The 21,902-nt window shown below is 45.0% G+C and overlaps 1 protein-coding gene across 2 annotated transcripts in view; it reads right to left on the bottom strand.

The window, feature by feature from the left end:
* The window catches only part of LOC132383155 (bcl-2-modifying factor-like), a 105,829-nt gene extending 104,707 nt beyond the window's left edge, over positions 1-1,122 (bottom strand). For both annotated transcript variants that reach the window (XR_009508558.1, XM_059954014.1), the window contains exon 1: positions 1,001-1,122. The gene's annotated coding sequence lies outside the window, so the exon portion shown is untranslated. The remainder of the gene's footprint in view (positions 1-1,000) is intronic.
* Between the last annotated feature and the right edge of the window lie 20,780 nt (positions 1,123-21,902).

Here is a 21,902-nt window from a genome sequence, read left to right as displayed (position 1 = left end):
CGAATGTTGGTACTGATTTAGAGATGGAATGAGATATTACTATCATTTGGATAGAGTCGCACAAAGATATTCCCATAAGGCAGAACAATGATTTTGAGAATAAAGTAATTTTTGAACTTTAAACCTCCCCCCCCCCCCCGAAACCGAGACAATTCAGAACTCCTGTCTCCAAACTATTGGCGCATCTTTCCCAGAGCAGAACAACGTAGACGGAGGTCACTCTTCCCAGTTACCGAGAGACAACCCCGCACTCGGGTGAACCTCTTATCCCTGGATCCTGCATCCTAATTTCAAGCCCCAAGCGGGTTCACACCCGATTTGGAACCAGCTTGGGCAAAACAACTCCAAAAGCACAAACAGGCTTTCACCCCAGTTTTCAGCACCTTCTGTCTCCCGAGTCTCCAAACAGTTATGCCTGTTTGCCAACACCAGACTTAAGTTTATATTTCCGTACCCAATAGTGGACATTATTTCGATCGGAGATAAACAATAAATGCACAAGATAAACAAAAAATTCAAGTGCAAAGTCAACAGAACAGCATCAATTAACTTGTAAAACAAATAAATCCCGAACGTACAAAAATAGCCTTTGGCAACAAAAACTTTGTGTATTTCTGCCATCCGTTTGTTGCCCAGGCATGTTCCGGAAATGTGAACAAGTGAAATAAATGCTTGAAGTACAACGAGAAAGCCCAAACGTTAACATCCAAGATAGCGAAGATACACACAGAGAAAAGTTTATATTGACCCTTTCACTGTTAAAAGGACACAGCACCCTTTCGATAAGAAAAGCATACCAGATCAACTGTGCTGGCTTGACAACCCGCATGCAATACTGATCCGCTAGTGATGTAGACGCAATATTTACAAAGAAACAATCAAGTATGTTTTATAGTATTCATTGGACAAAAGGGGGGGGGGACAGAAGTCCAATTGATTCATGCAGAAATAAAAGAGATGCACCACTGACAGAAGCTTGGTGGTTTGAAGGTGTACTTACTTATCCGTAGGTAACTGAGTCGAGTTAAATCGAACGGTGCACACTCCTTACAGTAATCTGATTAATCACCGCGATTTGCGCGCCGACCTGCTGTTTACCTCCTGTCTCTACTGTCAATCAGGGCTCGTCATAATGACATGGCCAATCAGCAGCGAGATCCCCTGCGCCTCTAGTGGCCAATCGCAGGCTGCTCTCTCCTCCTGCCTGTAGTGCCCTGAACGCCGCTTAGCCAACCACAGCGCCGCCCGCAGGCTCGGACGGCTCAGTTCGCCTTTGAACGCGTTCGGAACACTGGGTCCCTGCGGCTGCGCGCTATCCTTTGCAACGCGTCAACATCTCGAGACCGACCACTACGTAATATCAGCCGAACCTCCGCACCAATCAGAAAATGGAAAACGACGGTTTCCAAGCGAAAAGTTGTTTGTGTTAGCCAACCAAACGCGGCTATTTGTCTCCCCGCCCCTGTCGGCCCGCCAGTCTGCTCACTTGCTCAGTGTTGTTTCGGAAATTGTGCGGAGGGTAGGTTCCGGCCACGCATCTTCAAGAAGAACGTCACCCAGCAACTGGTGGTGATGGTCTAATGAAAACCATCACCAACCTTATCAGCTCTGGGGATCTCCCATCCACTGCCACCAACCTCATAGTACCCACACCCCGCACTTAATATTTCTACCTCCTACCCAAGATCCACAAACCTGCCTGTCCAGGTAGACCCATTTTCTCAGCTTGCTCCTGCCCCACTGAACTCATTTCTGCATACCTCGACACTGTTTTATCCCCCTTTGTTAAATCCCTTCCCACTTATGTTCGTAACACTTCTCACGCTTTGAATTTTTTCAATGATTTTAAGTTCCCTGGCCCCCACTGCCTTATTTTCACCGTGGATGTCCAGTCCCTCTATACCCCCATCCCCCACCAGGAAGGCCTCAAAGCTCTCCGCTTCTTTTTGGATTCCAGACCTAACCAGTTCCCCTCTACCACCACTCTCCTCCATCAAGTGGAATTAGCTCTTACTCCTAATAATTTTTCCTTTGGCTCCTCCCACTTCCTCCAAACCAAAGGTGTAGCCATGGGCACCCGTATGGGTCCCAGTTATACCTGCCTTTTTGTTGGCTTTGTGGAACAGTCCATGCCTATACTGGTATCCGTCCCCCTCTTTTCCTTCGCTACATCGACAAATGCATTGGTGCTGCCTCCTGCACGCATGCTGAGCTCGTTGAGTTCATTAACTTTGCCTCCAACTTTCACCTTGTCCTCAAATTTACCTGGTCCATTTCCGACACCTCCCTCCCCTTTCTTAATCTTTCTGTCTCTATCTCTGGAGACAGCTTATCTATTGATATCTACTATAAGCTTACGGACTCGCACAGCTACCTGGACTATTCTTCTTCCCACACCATCTCTTGCAAAAATGCCATCCTCTTCTCACAATTCCTCCGTCTCCGTCACACCTGCTCTCAGATTGAGGCTTTTCATTCCAGGACGAAGGAGATGTCTTCCTTTTTTAAACAAAGGGGCTTCCCTTCCTCTACCATCAACTCTGCTCTCAAATGCATCTCTCCCATTTCCCACACATCTGCCCTCACCCCATCCACCCACCACTCACTCGGGATAGGGATCCCCTTGTCCTCACCTACCACTCCACCAGCCTCTGGGTCCAACGTATAATTCTCTGTTACTTCTGCCACCTTCAACGGGATTCCACTACCAAACACATCTTCCCCTCTCCCCTCTTTCTGCTTTCCACAGGGATCGCTCCCTACGCGACTCCCTTGTCCATTCGTTTCCCACCATCCCTTCCCACCGATCTCCCTCCTGGCACTTATCCTTATAAGCAGAACAAGTGCTACACCTGCCCTTACACTTCCTCCTTCACCAACATTCAGGGCCCCAGACTGTCCTTCCAGGTGAGGTGACACTTCACCTGTGAGTCAGCTGGTGTGGTATACTGCGTCCGGCCCGCCCAGTGCGGCCCTGTATATATTGGTGAGACCCAACGCAGACTGGGAGACTGTTTCGCTGAACACCTACACTCTGTCCGCCAGAGAAAGCAGGATCTCCCAGTGGTCACACGTTTCAATTCCACGTCCCATTCCCATTCTGATATGTCTATCCATGGCCTCCTCTACTGTCAAGATGAAGCCACACTCAGGTTGGAGGAACAACACCTTATATTCCGTCTTGGTAGCCTCCAACCTGATGGCATGAACATTGACTTCTCTAACTTTTCGTTAATGCCCCTCCTCCCCTTCTTACCCCATCCCTTATTTATTTATTCCCCCTCCTTTTTTTTCTCTCTCTGTCCATTACTCTTTGCCTGTTCTCCATCTCCCTCTGGTGCTCCCCTCCACCTTTCTTTCTCCTGAGCCTCCCATCCCATGATCCTCTCCCTTCTCCAGCTCTGTGTCCCTTTTGCCAATCACCTTTCCAGCTCTTAGCTTCACCCCACCCCTTCCTGTCTTCTCCTATCATTTTGGATTTCCCCCTCCTACTTTCAAACCTCTTACTATCTCTTCTTTCAGTTAGTCCTGATGAAGGGTCTCGGCCTGAAACGTCAACAGTGCTTCTTCCTATAGATGCTGCCTGGCCTGCTGAGTTCCACCAGCATTTTGTGTGTGTTGCTTGAATTTCCAGCGTCTGCAGATTTCCTCATGTCTAATGAAAACAAATGAGTTTGCTGAGTATTTATTGGTTTATTGCTCATTGTCCAGGTGGGGCCGGGCCAAAAGAGCAGTGGTAACCTTTTCGGCTCTCTGTCAACAAAATCATGGCTGAACTTACCGGATATTTGAAAAGAAAATACAATGACTGAGCCACCAGCATGTCAGGCAGCATCACTGGAAATGAGTAAACAGTCGACATTTTGGGCCGAGACATTTCTTCAGGACTGGAAAGGAAGGGGGAAGAGGCCAGAATAAAAAGGTGTGGGTGGGGGAGAGCTGGAAGGAGATAGATCAAGCCAGGTGGGTGGGAGAGGTAAAGGGCTGGAGAAGAAGGAATCTGATAAGAGGGTAGTGTAAACCATGGAGGAAAGAGGAGAAGGACGGGTGCAGGGGAAGGTGTGAGGCAGGTGAGAAGAGGCCAGAGAGTGGAGTCTAGAAGAAACACACAAAATGCTGGCCAGGCCAGGCAGCATTCATGGGGAAAAAAAGTACAGTCGATATTTCATGCTGAGACCCTTCAACAGGACTCTAGGCTCGAAATGTTGATTACTTTTTTCACAGATACTGCCTGACCTGCTGAGATTCCCCAGCATCTTGTGCGTGTTTCTTGGATTTCCAGCATCTGCAGATTTTCTCTTGTTTGGGGAATAGAAGAAGTGGTAAGGAGGAGGGGACAAAAAACACTGGAAGGAGAAATTGGTGTTCATGTCATCAGGTTGGAAGCTACCTAGATGGAATATGAGGTGTTGCTCCTCCACCCTGAGAGCAGCCTCAGAGGAGGCCATGGACCGTCATGTCAGAATGGGGATAGGAATTAAAATAATTGGCCCCCGGGAAATTCCACTTTTGGCAGATGGAGCGGAGGTGCTCGATGAAATGGTCCCCTAATTTGCGTTGCATCTCACCAATATAGAGGAAGCCACATCAGGAGCACTGGACACAGTAGACAACCCCAAAAGATTGGTAGGGGAAATGTTGCCTCACCTGGAAGGAATGTTTGGGCCCCTGAATGGAGGTGGGAGGAGAAGTAAATGGGCAGGTGCAGCATTTCTGTCACTTGCAGGGAATGGTGCCTGGAGGGAGATTAGTGGGGAGGGACAAATGTACAGGGAAATCACAGAGCTAGCAATCCCTGTGGAAAGCAGAGAAGGGGGGGGGGGAGTAAAAATGCATGGTGCTAGGATCCTGTTGAAAATGGTGGAAGTTGTAGAGAATGATGAATTGGATATGAAGGGGTATGAGATGGTAGGTGAAGACAAGACAAACCTTGTTAAGGAGGAGAGAAGATAGGGTGAGCTCAAATGTCCAGGAAATGGAGGAGATGTGGGTGAGGGAGGTATCAATGGCAGAGGAAGGGAAACTGTTCTTCAAAGAAGGAAGACATCCCTGATATCCTGGAAAGGAAAGCATCATCCTGGGAACATATGCAGCAGAGACCAAGGAACCGAGAAAAGGGAATGGCATTTTTACAGGTGACAGTGTGGGAAGAGGTATAGTCACGACAGCCGTGGGAATTGGTAGGTGTATAAAAGATGCCGGTAGATAGTTTATCTCCAGATATAGAGAGATTGAGAAAGTGGGGGGGAGGTGTCAGAGATGGCCCAAGTGAATTTAAGGGCAGGATGGAAGCTGGAGGTAAAGCTGATGACATTGACAAGCTCAGCATTGGTGCACCGAGCAGCACCAGTGCAGTCGTCACTGTGGCACAGGAAGAGTCGGGGAAGCACTACCAGGGAAGGCTTCAAACATGGACTGTTCCACATAGCCAGCGAAAGGGCAGACATAGCTAGAGTCCATGTGGGTGTCCATGGCTACCCCTGGAGTCTGGAGAAAGTGTGAGGAGCTGAAGGAGAAACTGTTGAGGGTGTGAGGGCGTGTTCTGCTAGGAGGGTGGTGGTGGAGGGGAACTGATTTGTTCTTTTATTGAGAAAGAAAGAGAGCTTAGAGGCCTTGATAGAAGTGCATAGGACTGAACATCCTTGGTGAAAATGGTCAGGGCCAGGGAATTGAAAGTTACTGAGGAGATCTTGAGCATATGAAATGTCATGGAAGTAGGTGGGAAGGGTCTGAACCAAGGGGTATTAGAATGGTCGAGGTATGCGTACACAAGTTCAATGAGGCAGGAGCAGGAAGAAAATGGGTCTACCTAAACAGTCAGTTTTTTGGATCTTGGGAAGGAGGTAGAAATGAACAGTGCAGGAAAGGGGAGCTCTGAGTTTGGTGACAGTGAATGGGAGCTCTACAGAGTTGATGAGGTCAGTGAAGGTACCAGAGATGGCTTTCTGATGGTCCAAAGTAGGATCTTCTCCAAGGGGTAGGTAAAAGAAGGTATCTACCTGGCCTCAGCAAGGTAGAGGTTAGTCTGCCATACTACAACAGCTCCCCGTTTGTTTGCAGGTTTGATGGGGAGGATAGGATTGGTGAAGAGAGAGTGGAGAGCACTGTGTTCAGAGGGGAGAAAGGAGTCCGGATGTTCATGTCTTGTTTTCAATTGGAGATGAAAAGATCCAGAACAGGCAGAGAACCAGAGCGGGGTGTCCAAGAAGAAGATGAGGATTGGATATGGGAGAAGAGGTAATCAATATGGGAATACAAGGTGAAGAATTTTTGCCAAAGGAGTGGGCTCAGAGATGGAGGCAATGGAAGAAGTGCTTGGTGTCATGGTGGGCACAGAACTCACTGAGGTGTGGGTAAATGTGGGCAAAGGTAGGACCCTTGCTGAGGGCAGAATTTTCTGCCTCAGAGAGGGGAAGGTTGGAAGGAATGGTGAAGATTTGTGCTGCGACCAGAGGGATACCTCTGGGGTAGAGCAGTTCAGAGATTCCTGCACCCTCCCAGTTCTGTTGGTTAGTCATTGTACCTGACGCACTTAACTGAAATTTATGACAAGAAGTCATTCAGTCCTTTGCGTCCATTCTAGCTACAGTAATCCCATTTCCCAGCTCTTGGTTGATGTCCTGAAACACACAAAATTATTCTCCACCCCCACCCACACCTTACAGATGCTGAGTGACTTGCTGAGTTATTCAAAAGGCTGTTGCTCCAAATTCCAGCATCCGCTGTCCTTTGTGTCTCACTTGTTGGTTGATACCCTGTCTCATTGTGACACTTTAAACACTATTCCTATTAAGTCCATGTAGGTGTATGCATTTAAGTGTGTGTGTGTGTGTGTGGTTTTTCATGTGGCACAGTGGGAGAACCACTTGTCTCCTATGACCCAGCTTCAGTCCTGACCTCAGCTGTGGTGTGACATCTGTACATTCTCCCTTCTGGTTTCTCACAGGCGCTTCGGGCATCCCAAAGTATGGGTTGGTAGGACAATTGGCAGCTGTAAATTACCCCCAACTGTGTTGTTGAGTGGCGGACTCTAGAGGTTGTTAATTGGGAATGTGGGGAAAATAAAATGGGACGAGTGTAAATAGGTGTGAATGGATGGTTCCGAGTCAGGTTTGATTATCACCTACATATGTTGTGAAATTTGTTGTTATGCAGCAGCAGTACATTGCAATACATAATAATAAAATAATTAAAACTGTAAATTACAGTAAGAAGTATATATAAGTTTAATTAAATTAGTGTAAAAAGAGAAAAGGGAAGTCGTGAGGTAGTGTTCCTGGGTTCAATGTCCATTCAGAAATCTGATGGCAGAGGGGAAGAAGCTGTTCCTGAATTATTGACTGTGTGCCTTCAGGCTCCTGTACCTTCTCTCTGATGGTAGTAATCGGAAGAGGCGATATCCTGGGTGATGGGGGGGGTGGGGGGGATTCTTTAATGATGGATGCCGCCTTTCTGAGGCGCTCCGTGAAAATGTCTTGGTTGCTGGGGAGACCAATGCTGTGGGCTTGGTGGACAGAGGAACCTTTGTTACTCAAACCTAGGTGGGATGGTAGGTTTCCTATCTTGAAGCTCGTTGGTTAAACATATTTCTTTGCTAACAGTCTGATGGTTACTGAAATTAGTACTTGAATTGCCACAGAGGGCTATGGGCCAAATGCCGGTAATTAGAGACAGTAGATAGCATGGAACGTTTGGGCCAAGGGCCCTGATCTCTGCTGTACGAGGTTTTGTTCCACATTTCCTAGAGCTTCTTTTTGTGCTGTATGACTGGAATCTGAGGTCAGAACTCGAGTTGTACAGGATCTCCTGCACTTTTCATTTTTAAATTACGTGAGTTGATTCCTTTCGGATTCAGTTGAAGAAGGAAGCAATGACTCACACTCACTTCTTCCTGGAAAATGGAATGTGCAGGTGATGCACCATCAATAACTCACACTGAGACGTAAGGCGAGATATCGGCTTTTATTGACTGGAAGAAGGAACCAGGAGTGAGTGTCCATCATACCATGTCCTGGAGACTGAGGCCGAGCGTCAGGCCTCAGATCGCCTTTATACAGGGGCCTGTGGGAGGAGCCACAGGAGCAGTCAGCAGGGGGCGTGTCCAGACAGGCACATAGTTCACCACAGCAGGATGTGCTCTGTGGAGTTGTACAACATGGAAACCAGTTCATGCTGAGCAAGACTCCCATCTAAACAATCTCAATTGCCTTCCTTTAAAATACAGGAAGAACTCAACAAGTCAGGCAACATCTATGGAGGGAAATAAATAGTTGATATTTCATTAGGATTGGAAAAGAAGAGGACAGAAGCCAGAATAAGAAGCTTGGAGGAGGGTGAGGAGTACAAGCTGCAGATGATAGATGAGACTAGGTGAGTGGGAAACGGTGGATGGGTATGGGAGGGCGATAATGTGAAAAGCTGCAAGGTGATAGGTGGATAAGGTAAAGGGCTGAAGAAGAAGAAGGAATCTGATAGGAGAGAAATCAGACAGAGGTGATGGGCAGGTCACAAGGTTGGGGTGGGAGGAAGAGGAGTACACACAAACCCATAGAACCTTAAAATTATTTTGTAATACCAACAATAGAATTAGCGTATCTGATATTACTGATTATTGTTGGACCAGTTCCCATAGTTTTACTGATTTTTTCTGCATTTGTGCTAACTTGTTAATGTCATTCTTCATCTTGCCCTCATGTATGTCACATTGTTGATGCTCCACAACCAAGCTGTTTGACTTGTAGCACCACTCTTCCAGATTTTATATACGAGCTAATACAATGAAAGGCACTATATGAAAGCAGATTTCTGTCTGAATAGAGCTCCTGAAGCTGGGTGAAAAATTGCTTGTGATTGGTAAAGAAACTTATAACTAGTAAGTACTTCATGAAAATCCATATATGAAATATGGCAAGCAGTCTTATTATCCTTTTGGGTAAACACACCAGCATTATTTACTAGGGGTGATTGGTAAATTCGTGGCCTAAGGTATAAGGAGTCAATTTTAGAAAACCTAGTACATTTAATTTTCCTACATTTATGTACTTAATCCAGCAGTCGTGGAGCATAAGGATCCCTTCTTTGTAGAAGTTGGCATCTTGGGCCTCCAGAAGTGGACCACAGCATGGGGTGATTGATAAGTTTGTGGCCTAAGGTAGAAATAGATGTTAATAACTTCAAACTTTCTACATTTTCACTCAAAGAGTTGAACTGCTTGTGCATCTAATGAGAGCTATATTGCTCACCTCCTTCTACCTTAGGCCACGAATTTATCGATCACCCCTGCTGTGGACCACCTAGAGGTCCAAGACGCTCTCGTTACATGCACGTGCAGTTCAACTCTTTGAGTGATAATACAGAAAGTTTGAAGTTAATAACATATCTCCTTCTACCTTAGGCCACGAACTTATCAATCACCCCTGGTGTGAACCACTTCTACAAAGAAGGGATCTGTATGCTCCACAACCACTGGACTGAGTGTGTCGGTGTAGGAGGGAACTATGTTGAAACATAAATGTGCTAGGTTTTCTAAAATTGACTCCTTCTACCTTAGGCCACGAACTTATCAATCACCCCCCCCCCCCCACTGTATATAAAAGCAGAAAGTTATCGAAAGCAAACATTCTTCACTCCAATAGTGTCAATCCTCCCCACCATTGAGCACATTTACATGGAGCACTGGCACCAGAAAACAGTGTCCATCATTACGGACTCCCACCAGCCAGACCATGCTCTTTTCTCACTGCTAACATTGGACTGGAAGTACAGGAGCCTTAGGTCCAATATCACCAGGTTCAGGAACAGTTATTACCCTTCAGCCACCAAGCCCCTGAACCAGGGTGGATAACTTCACTCACCTCAAGACTGAACTGATTCCACGGCCTATTGACTCACTTTCAAGAACTCTACAACTCATGTTCTCAGTTTTATTTATCTATATAATTATTTACAGTATTTATTATTATTATTAGTGTTTTTGCATTTGCAAATTGTCTTCTTCTGCACACTGGTTGTTTGTCAGTCTTTGTGTGCAGTCTTTCATTGATTCTGTTGAATTTCTCTGTTCTACTTGAATGCCTGCAAGAAAATGAATGTCAAGGGAATATATTGTAACATATGTGTATTTTGGTAATAAGTTTACTTTGGGCATAATGGAAGTTGGTGCAGACGAGGAGCTGACACCGGCATAAATGAGAGATTAGCCATATTGAATGGCAGGACAAGTTTGAAGGACCTAATCTGGCTCCAGGTTTCCTGAGTTCTTGTGAAACCTCCCTATATACTGTCAGAAGATCTGTTTTCCTAATGCCCAGACTTATGGTGCAAAGAAACATATAACCATATAACAATCACAGCACGGAAACAGGCCATCTCGGCCCTTCTAGTCCGTGCCGAACGCTTACTCTCACCTAGTCCCACCTACCTGCACTCAGCCCATGACCCTCCATTCCTTTCCTGTCCATATACCTATCCAATTTTTTTTAATGATAACATTGAACCTGCCTCTACCATTTCTACTGGAAGCTCCTTCCACACAGCTAACACTCTCTGAGTAAAGAATTTTTCCCTCATGTTACCTCTAAACTTTTGCCCCCTAACTCTCAACTCATGTCATCTTGTTTGAATCTCCCCTACTCTCAATGGAAAAAGCCTATCCACGTCAACTCTATCTAACCCCCTCATTATTTTAAATATCTCTATCAAGTCCCCCCTCAACCTTCTACGCTCCAAAAAATAAAGACCTAACTTGTTCAACTTTTCTCAAAACGTGGTTTTGAGCAATGTGCAAAAGAAACCACATGAACGTGGTTACACCAAATTGATCACACAATAAGTAAGTTCAATCACTACATGAACCACAGCAGATCAAGAAAATGCACATGACCACCTTCAGGAACACAGTAAAGGATGGTCAATAAATTGTTCCCTTGCTGGTGATATGATAAACAATAAAAATACAACCTAAAATATGTATATCCTGGTTTCCCACCCACTCGCCCGTGGAAACAGATACAACTCTGTTAAACCCTCTCATAATTTTAAACCACCCTCCCCCCTCTCCCATTCTGAACTCTTTCTCCAGCACAATGAAGGAATTGTTGACCAAACAAAGGATACCTTTTCCTTTCTGAATTTTGCAGCCTAATTTAACAAGAAACCTATTGGAGGCTCTTTAAGGAGTTGGTGAATGCAATTCATATTGATTCATTCAAACGCAGATTTAGCAGATTTCTTTCAGGAAGGAAAAGTTCTCAGAAACTGTGTATGTGAGTAATCTGAGGCAGAACTTGCAATAAGGAACAGGAGATATGGCGACTTTGTACCTATGACTTCTGAAGCTCTGAACTACTAGGTCTTTCCTCAGCAACATACACAAGTGCTGGAGAAACTCAGCAGGTCAGGTGGCATCTACAAAGAGGAATAAACAGTCAATGCTTCAGGACAAGACCCATCAGGACTGGAAATGAAGGGAGAAGAAGGCCTTGTTTCATTCTTGGAGTTTACCTTGCCTTTGGCATTGGCTGACCAATCAGGATTGTTTGTTGAGTTAGTAAACACTATTGTAATCAAATGATGAACTAGATAAACCTTGGACATTTGATTATAAATTGTAGCACACACAAAATACTGGAGGAACTCAACAGGTTAGGCATCATCTATGGAAATGACAAAACAGTCGATGTTTCAGTTTGTCAGGACCAAAAGGTCGGCTGCTTATTCAATTCCATAGATGCTGCCTGACCTGCTGAGTTCCTCCAGCATTTTATTAGTGCTGCTTTGGATCATCAGCATCTGCAGACTTTCTCAAGGTTATGATTATAAATGGTGTCTTAATTCTCCCCACACTGCCGTCAACTTCCCTCAGATTTCCACACTCACTTACACACTCGGGGAAAATTGCAGTGACCAATTAATCTACCAACCCACATGTCTTTTGGATGTGGAGGGAAACTGGAGCACCCTGAGGAAGCCCACACGGTCACAGGGAGGGCACAGACAGCACCCAAGGTCAGGATGGAACCTGCATTTCTCCTTCTTTCCAAGGTAAGAAATCTAGTATCTACTAGATACTGCTTTTGAACCTTGAACTGTCCATTCCCACAGTCAAATCCGGCCTTGTAACACTATCTCTGTAACTTCCTGTACTCTCCAACATACATCTTTCTCTGGCCTTTTGAACATCCTTAACTTTCATCACTTCACCTTCCTACCACAGACATCCCACCTCTCCCGGAAGTTCCGGGAGTCTCCTGCATATTGATAGCGGCTCCCTGATGCCCACAAATTATATACAATATCTCGGAAATCGATTTTTTTTGAGAGGGAGAGGAAGAGGAAGAGCGAGAGTGAGAGGGAGCATCCTGATTGGTCTCTCTTTGTGCTAAGTAGACCTATCAGTTTTCTCTGTGGCGGGCTTTACAGTCGATGTTTCTCTCTCTTTCATTGTCCGTCAGTTCAGTTTAGTGTCCTGCTGTGCCATGGCAGAGTGTTCCAAAAAAAGAAAATATAAAACGTACTTCACCCCAGACTACACTAAAGTGTACCCCTGCCTAATAGGGGTCAAAGATAATGAGTGTTGCTCACTGCACTGTTTGCAACAGTGACTTTTCTATTGCCCATGGTGGGTTAAATGACTGTAAAAGACATGTTGAGGTGAGTTTAACAGGTGTCATTCGTTCATTCGCATAGCTAACGTTACTTAAACTAGCTGGCTAGCTGCTAAGGAGTTACTCTATTGATGTCCTATGTGATGAGGCCAAACTCCCTGTAGACTTGCTTAAAGTTGTAATAGAATAAAAACATGACTCCATGATAATATAAGGTCATATTTTAATGTCACATTTTCTGCATATACCCAACTTGATTTACAGATTAGACAAAATCACTAAACAAAATACTACGTACACCCGTGGAGGTCAACCAGGCGGGGGTGCTACCTCCCTGAAATGAGTTTTTGCAGGGTGGGATGTCTGCTGCCAGTGACCTTACTTTTCTAGAGAGAGAGAGATATTTTAAATTTATCGCCTAATTCTCTCTGCCACTCTCCCTCCCTATGGTCCTAGAAGATTATCTGCTATGAAAGAGCAAAAGGTATAGGTTTGTTTTGTGTAGCTTTGCTCCAGTCATATCAGGCCAGCTAGTTTCATCCTCCTTGTGATCTGCATTTGTTCTGAGACAAGGAGAATCATACCAAGCGGGGAGAGAGCGAAATGGTAAAATTTAGTAATGCATTAAAATTCTGTTAATCACTTAATACAAGTATCCACACGACTTAGTTACCATCATTTAAGCATCTTGTGGTCAAGTTAAATGGAGCTCAGTTTGGCAGTTGTTCAATTAGACTTCCATGAGAGGGAGTCAATTCATTTTGTTTCGGCCTAATCCCAACCTCTGAAGACTGTTGTTGTTTAGTGTTTATCTGTTCACTGAGAGTTCCCAGCAAGCAGGCATACATTACCCAGCATATGTACGCTGAATAAAATATACCCACTTGCATTCACCTCCAGCACAGTGCACTGCTCCCACTCTCTGTGCCACTGCACTTAGGGTTCATCACAAGGGTTCGCAAGAGTGAATCATAAAGCAGTACAAATTGTGGTATATACAGGACTTAATTGTAACAAAGCTTGAAAAATAGGGCACTTGTGACGTCAATGCTGACATGTATTATGGACACTCTTGAAAAAACACTTTTGTTTTTAATGCGTGGGTCAATGCTGAAGCAACCACTCTCTTCATCCAAGTCACTGCCACCAGAAAGCTACTGGTTTGAAGCATTGTTACGTTAACTACTGAAACCCAGGCACAGCAATGAAATTCTATTGATGGCACAGGGCAGGACTTTCAACTCAAAAGCCTTTGTGATCACTGCCACGATGAAAATAAATCACAATAAATCATAAGCACAAGATGTTTTGCAAATGATGAAAATCCAGCATCTCAGCAGGTCCGGCAGCACCGATGGAAAAGATTAAAGAGGCAACATTTCGGGCTGAGACCCTTCATCAGGACTGGGCTTGAAATGTTGACTCTTTATCCCTTTCCATAGATGCTGCCTGGCCTGCTGAGTTCCTCCAGCATTTTGTGTGTGTTACTCTTAACTTATGCAGTAATTGGTCATTTGTTTGTTATTGTCATATGCATCAAGATGCAGGGAAAAGCTTTGATCTGCATGCCATTAATGTGTTTCATTCCAAATGTAAATATACCAAGGTAGTAAAAAGGGGAAAAAAACATTAACAGAATGCAGAATATAGCATTACAGTTACAGAGAAAGTGCTGTGCAGGTAGACAAATAAGATGCAATGATCTGGAGTGAGAGATAAGGTTTTCTTAAGTGGTCTTGAGATCTTCCAAAAATTTACAGCTAATAATATACTTTGGAGGTATAGTCATTCATGCATAACGAGTTCCTACAAACAATAAAGACCTAAGTTATTCCGCAAGCTCTATTGTATGAATAGATCAAAGTCTGCACTGTGCTAATGTGGTGCGGCTCAATGTATGATGGAACTATGAAAACAAAATGTAAAATTGATTAGCAGTGAATAACAATGGGCAGTTTCACCATTTCAAGTGCTGCCTCACCCTAGGCCCCAACATTGATGTTGTAATCAGGAACATTTGAAGCAACCAGTCTTTTAGCAACAGTACATCCCAAGAATTAGGAAAAAGAGCCAAATCAGCACCCATTCTTTCCTGCCATGGTCTAGGATGGCTCAACTCTTTGTCTAGGCAACCATATCCCATGATAAACATTGTATTTAACATCATATTATATATATTGTATGTATTACATGCAAAGTCAGTCTTATTTGGGGTGGGATATAATTGGCAACAGGAAGCACAGTCATTTTCCTCCTTATCCATAGCTCACAGCATTAAGGATAATTTCTCCACTGACGTCTGGTGCATGGTGGAATGGGGAATGAAAAATGAACCTAAGATTTTCTCAGAGCCACCATTCCCTGCTAGCCCAGTTCACTTAGATAACCAGTGGTCTCTTTCTGCACTCAAACATTGTTGAAGTACTCTGACCTATTATCATGATTGTAAGTTCTTTTCCAGTCAAGTAAGAGCACTTCTTATAACTTACAGGGTCAGTGAAGAAGCCTTGCCAGAGTGAACTCCAGGTCAAGGGTTATTAAGGTCATTCTTTCACTGCAGACAACTTTTTGACTCGTTAGAAAAACAATCAAAAGAGCACAGCATAAATGAAAGGTGGCGGGGGGAACATTTCAGAAAGAAAGCATTTAGCTTGGTTAGTTAGTAACTCAAAAGTACACAGCAAAATCAGATTCTTCCCTCATGTTGTAATACATCATGTGTTTCAAGGGATATGAAAGTATAGACAATGAGTCGCTTTCCTGGAATGTGAAGGAAAGAAACTGCATTGATGTCTCTTGTTCTCAAGATGTACCAAAACTCTTTACAACCTATAACATAATTTAGAATAATAAACAATGTTAATGGTATAATAAATTGCAAAACCGATTTAGAGTGAAGAATATCTCATGAATAGCAAAGTAATAATGACCACATTATGATGATGACTGAGGGATAAATGCTAATCTGGAGAGATGACTGATAGCTTCCTTCAAAGCAGCTTTGTGAAAGCCTTTGCATTGACCAAGGAGAGTAGACCAGACTCAGGTCAACACCCCTGAAAAAGTAGCAGGTTCTGTCAATGCTCCAGAGGGTTAACGGTTGCAAAGTTCTAATGAAGATTAAGCCTGCTTCTCTCTCCTCAGATGCTGCCTAACGTGCTGAAGTAATCATAAATAAAACTAATCTGGGGATTTTCATATTGCTGTTTGTGAGAGCTTGCTATACTAATATTGTCTCCCAGATTTTCAAATCATCAAATCAAGTTGAAAGAATGACCTTAATAACCCTTGACCTGGAGTTCACTCTGGCAAGGCTGCTTCGCTGACCCTGTAAGTTATAATTGATTTCCAAGATGGCAGCATGATGCAGCTTGCAGCGGCGCTGATTATCTGTTATTTGTGAAGTGAGGTGCCGTGCACAATCATAATCGATTGAAAACAGATGTGGGAGCACAGAGGAACATCAGGAAATTCCAGGAAGACCTTCTTCATTGCTGCTGCTGCTGTGAGGTCCGGGACTCTGCTGGGAAGAACAGGCCCCCAGTCCTCGGGGTCGCGTTGCCAATGGCCGTTGGCGGGGCCGTCTTAATACGCTCGGCAGAGGATGGTGATCGGAGAAGTTGTGCCGGAGGGGATGGTCGTTGGCTCGGAGGTTCGACAGACTCGGAGTCCACTGTGGTCAGGTCGCTTTCGGTGTGTGCTGTGTCTGCGAGGCTGGGTTCGACGGAGCTTTCATTGTGTGCTGCGTCTGAGAGGCTGAGTTGGGCGGCGCCGTCAAAGTCCATAGTGGGGGTATTCCCTTCTGCCACCGGCGTGGGATGGTGAGTCTGTCAGGACCCTGGGGACTTGTGGAAACTGTGTGGTGATTTATTTTGAACTTATAGTCCTTTAACATCTTTGGACTATTTTTACTGTGCCCATGGTCTGTTTTTTTTTATCAATTATGCTATATAGTTACTGTTGTAACTATATGTTGTAACTATGTGGTTTTGTGCAGATCTTGTAGCTTTAGTTTTTGGTTTTGTTTTGTCTGGTGGATTTGGAGCTCCTTTCCGGGGAACACGCTAAAACGGTAGCGCGATATTAATACGCAGCAGCCTCTCCGGACTCTGGTTTGGGGATTGCCAAACGTTATGTGGATTTTCTGGTGTAGTCTGTTTTGTCATGTGCTTTTGTGATATCGTTCTGGAGGAACGTTGTCTCATTTGTTAACTGCATTGCATTTGTGGTTTATAAATGACAATAAACTGAAACTGAACTGAACTGAACTGAACTGAACACAGGAGCAATAATTTGTCATCTATTACAATCATGACCATGTTCTGCATTCAGTATTTAAAAGTGCCAATTCTGGGCAGTCAGTCCAGTAAAAAAAAGTCAAATATCAAACATGTCTTTTGCCAGGCCATTCAAAGGGGTTCCTAGTTCCTTTAGGTTTTAGATGTGACCTGTAAGCTTCCTGATCATCTCTGTTTACTTATCTAAATGGTGGCTCTCCTAGAGGTCACACAAATAAGGGTCAGCGTGCTGAATGGCGAGTCTGCATAGGCTCTGGTTCATGGAGAATTCTAGAACTCCACCAGTTTCTCAGTCTGGTCCCATTCCTTATGACTCCACTTCCCGAAGAACTTGATGAAGTGACAAACGGCAACATCATCCCGCTCAAAGTATAAGTCATAGACAGATAATCATAGGGGGAGAAAAGCTCCTTGCAGTCCTTCTGGTTATTTAACACACTTGAGAATCCAGTCTCCCTTTCTAAATCTCCTCTTCTTTTTCTATGTTTACAAGTTTTTCTTCGGCAGTTTGAACGGGGTACGACGGCGCAAGCGTGTGATGGTCGGCCTCTGAGATCAGCGGGAGAGTTTAAAAAGCGAGCAAATTAACGGAATGGCCGACGGAGTAGAGGGAGACAGAGTAGGAAGGCTTTGGCGAGCAGAGGCTGAGGACGAGCTTGCTCCTAGTCAGGTAAGGCTGGGTAAGCTCCTTTAATTAATCTAATTAGCTTAGGAGTAGGTAATGGAGGCAGCAGTTAGGGCAGTTGAGTGCTCCGTTTGCAATATGTGGGAAGTCAGGGTGAGCACAATTGTCCCTGATGACTACACCTGTAAAAGGTTCATCCAGCTGCAGCTCCTGACAAACCGAGTTAGGGAACTGGAGCTGGATCTGGATGAACTTAGAATCATTCGGGAGGCAGAGGCAGAAATAGACAGGAGTTACAGGGAGATAATCACCCCTAAGAGTCAGGAGACTGGTAGTCAGGAGTCAGGAGTCAGGAGAGGGAAGGAGATTAGACAGAATGAGCAGAGCACCCCTGTGGCTGTTCCCGTCAATAATAACTATACCGTTTTGGATAATGTTGGTGGGGACGATCAACCAGGGAGAAGTTGCAGTAGTTGCGTCTCTGGCACCGAGACTGGACCCTCAGCTCAGAAGGGAAGGAAGGAAAAGAGGAGAGCAGTAGTGACAGGGGATTTGATAGTTAGGGGGACAGATAGGAGGTTCTGTGGAAGAGATCAAGAATCTCGGATGGTCTGTTGCCTCCCTGGTGCCAGGGTCCGCAATATCTTGGATCGAGTTCTCAGTATTCTCAAGAGGGAGGATGAGCAGCCATAGGTCGTGGTCTATGTAGGGACCAATGACGTGGGTAGGAAGAAGGAGGAAGACCTCCAAAGAGAATTTAGGGAGTTAGGTGCAAAGTTGAAGGACAGGACCTTCAGGGCTGCAATCTCAAGATTCCTACCCATGCCATGTGCTAGTGAGGCTAGAAATAGGAAGATAATGTAGCTAAATATGTTGCTAAGGAGTTGGTGAAGGAGGGAGGGCTTCATGTTTCTGAACAATTGGACCTTGTTCCAGGGAAGGTGGGACCTGTTCCGATGGGACGGGTTGTGCCTGAACTGGAGGGGGACTAACATCCTTGCGAGAAGGTTTATTAGTGCTGCTCTGAGGGGTTTAAACTAGATTTTCTGGGGGAGGGGAACTAGAGTGTTAGAGCAGATGGTGAGGTGGAGGAGGATAAAGGTCATGTGAGAGCTGCAAGCATAGTGCATGGAGTAAAGCCAGATCTAGCATATAAAGAGCAAACACGAGGAAATCTGCAGATGCTGGAAATTCAAACAACAACACACACAAAATGCTGGTAGAACACAGCAGACTAGGCAGCACCTATAGGGAGAAGTGACGTCGACGTTTCGGGCCGAGACCCTTTGTCAGGACGAAGGTGTCCTGATGAAGGGTCTCAGCCCGAAATGTTGACATTGCTTCTTCCTATAGATGCTGCCTAGCCTGCTGTGTTCCACCAGCATTTTGTGTGTGTTGTTGTTCTAGCATATAAAGAGGCTTTGAGGAAAGAGAAACAGAATAAAGGGTGTAAAGATAGTAAGGTAGAAGGGATAAAGTGTGTGTACTTCAATGCAAGAAGCATCAGGAACAAAGGTGATGAACTGAGAGCTTGGATACATACATGGAATTATGATGTAGTGGCCATTACAGAGACTTGGCTGGCACCAGGACAGGAATGGATTCTCAATATTCCTGGATTTCAGTGCTTTAAAAAGGGATGTGGGGGGGGGGGGGGGTGAGTGGAGGAGGGGTGGCATTACTGGTCAGGGATACTATTACAGCTACAGAAAGGGTGGGTAATGTAGCAGAATCCTCTTTTGAGTCAGTATGGGTGGAAGTCAGGAACAGGAAGGGAGCAGTTACTGGGTTGGGGGTATTCTATAGGTCCCCTGGTAGCAGCAGAGATATGGAGGAGCAGATTGGGAGGCAGATTTTGGAAAGGTGTAAAAATAACAGGGTTGTTATCATGGGTGACTTTAACTTCCCTAATACTGATTGGCACCTGACTAGTTCCAATGGTTTAGATGGGGCAGAGTTTGTCAAGTGCATCCAGGACGAATTCCTGTCACAGTATGCTGACAGGTTGACTAGGGGGAATGCCATACTAGATCTAATATTGGGTAACGACCCGGGTCAGGTCACAGATCTCTCAGTGGGTGAGCATCTGTGAGACAGTGACTACCACTCCCTGGCCTTTAACACTAACATGGAAAAGGACAGAATCCGAGAGGACAGGAAAATTTTTAATTGGGGAAGGGAAAATTATGAGGCTATAAGGCTAGAACTTGCGGGTGTGAATTGGGATGATGTTTTTGCAGGGAAATGTACTATGGACATGTGGTCAATGCTTAGGGATCTCTTGCAGGATGTTAGGGATAAATTTGTCCCAGTGAGGAAGATAAAGAATGGTAGGGTGAAGGAACCATGGGTGACAAGAGAAGTGGAAAATCTAGTCAGGTGGAAGAAGGCAGCATACGTGAGGTTTAGGAAGCAAGGATCAGATGGGTCTATTGAGGAATATAGAGTAGCAAGAAAGGAGCTTAAGAAGGGGCTGAGGAGAGCAAGAAGGGGGCATGAGAAGGCCTTGGCTAGTAGGGTAAAGGAAAATCCCAAGGCATTCTTCGATTATGTGAAGAACAAAAGGTTGATAGGAGTGAAGGTAGGACCGATTAGAGATGAGGGTGGGAAGTTGTGCCTGGAGGCTGTGGAAGTGAGTGAGGTACTCAGTGAATACTTCTCTTCGGTATTCACCAATGAGAGGGAACTTGATGATGGTGAGGACAATATGAGTGAGGTTGATATTCTGGAGCATGTTGATATTAAGGGAGAAGAGGTGTTGGAGTTATTAAAATACATTAGGACGGATAAGTCCCTAGGGCCTGACAGAATACTCCCCAGGCCGATCCACAAGGCAAGGGAAGAGATTGCTGAGCCTCTGGCTAAGATCTTCATGTTCTTGTTGTCCACAGGAATGGTACTAGAGGATTGGAGGGAGGCAAATGTTGTCCCCTTGTTCAATAAAGGTAGTAGGGATAGTCGGGGTAATTATAGACCAGTGAGCCTTACATATGTGGTGGGAAAGCTGTTGGAAAAGATTCTTAGAGATAGGATCTATGGGCACTTAGAGAATCATGGTCTGATCAGGAATGGTCAGCATGGCTTTGTGAAGGGCAGTTCATGTCTAACAAGCCTGGTAGAGTTCTTTGAGTAAGTGACCAGGCATATAGATGAGGGTAGTGTAGTGGATGTGATCTACATGGATTTTAGTAAGGCATTTGACCAGGTTCCACACGGTAGGCTTATTCAGAAGGTCAGAATGGATGGGATCCAGGGAAGTTTGGCCAGGTGGATTCCGAATTGGCTTGCCTGCAGAAGGCAGAAGATTGTGGTGGAGGGAGTACATTCGGATTGGAGGGTTGTGACTAGTGGGGTCCCACAAGGATCTGTTCTGCGACCTCTACTTTTCGTGATTTTTATTAACAACCTGGATGTGGGGGTAGAAGGGTGGGTTGGCAAGTTTGCAGACAACACAAAGGTTGGTGGTGTTGTGGATAGTGTAGAGGATTGTCAGAGATTGCAGAGATATTGATAGGATGCAGAAGTGGGATGAGAAGTGGCAGATGGAGTTCAACCCGGAGAAGTGTGAGGTGGTACAAACTCCAAGGCAGAGTACAAAGTAAATGGCAGGATACTTGGTAGTGTGGAGGAGCAGAGGGATCTGTGGGTACATGTCCACAGATCCCTGAAAGTTGCCTCACAGGTAGATAGGGTAGTTAAGAAAGCTCATGGGGTATTAGTTTTCATAAGTCGAGGGATAGAGTTTAAGAGACGCGATATAATGATAGATAGATAGATAGATACTTTATTCATCTCCAAGGGGAAATTCAACATTCTTCCAGTGTCCCATACACTTATTGTAGCAAAACTAATTACATAAAACTCTGTTTAGGCCACACTTGGAGTACTATCTCCAGTTCTGGTCGACTAACTATAGGAAGGATGTGGAATCATTGGAAAGGGTACAGAGGAGATTTACCAGGATGCTGCCTGGTTTTGAGAGATCAGAGATTAAGGGAGCTAGGGCTTTACTCTCTGGAGAAAAGGAGGATGAGGGGCGATATGATAGAGGTGTACAAGATATTAAGAGGAATAGACAGAGTGGACAGCCAGCGCCTCTTCCCCAGGGCACCACTGCTCAGTACAAGAGAACATGGCTTTAAGGTAAGGGGAGGAAAGTTCAAGGGGGATATCAGAGGAAGGCTTTTCACTCAGAGAGTGGTTGGTGCATGGAATACACTGCCTGAATCAGTGGTGGAGGCAGATACACTATTGAAATTTAAGAGACTACTAGACAGGTATATGGAGGAATTTCAGGTGGAGGGTTATATGGCGGGGGGCAGGGTTTAAGGGTCGGCACAATTGTGAGTCGAATGGCCTGTAATGTGCTGTATT

The sequence above is a fragment of the Hypanus sabinus genome, chromosome 2, assembly GCF_030144855.1.
Source record: "Hypanus sabinus isolate sHypSab1 chromosome 2, sHypSab1.hap1, whole genome shotgun sequence".
NCBI classification, from domain to species: Eukaryota; Metazoa; Chordata; class Chondrichthyes; order Myliobatiformes; family Dasyatidae; genus Hypanus; species Hypanus sabinus.
Note: the sequence above shows the minus strand (reverse complement) of the source record. Positions and strands in the feature narration are given on the sequence as shown.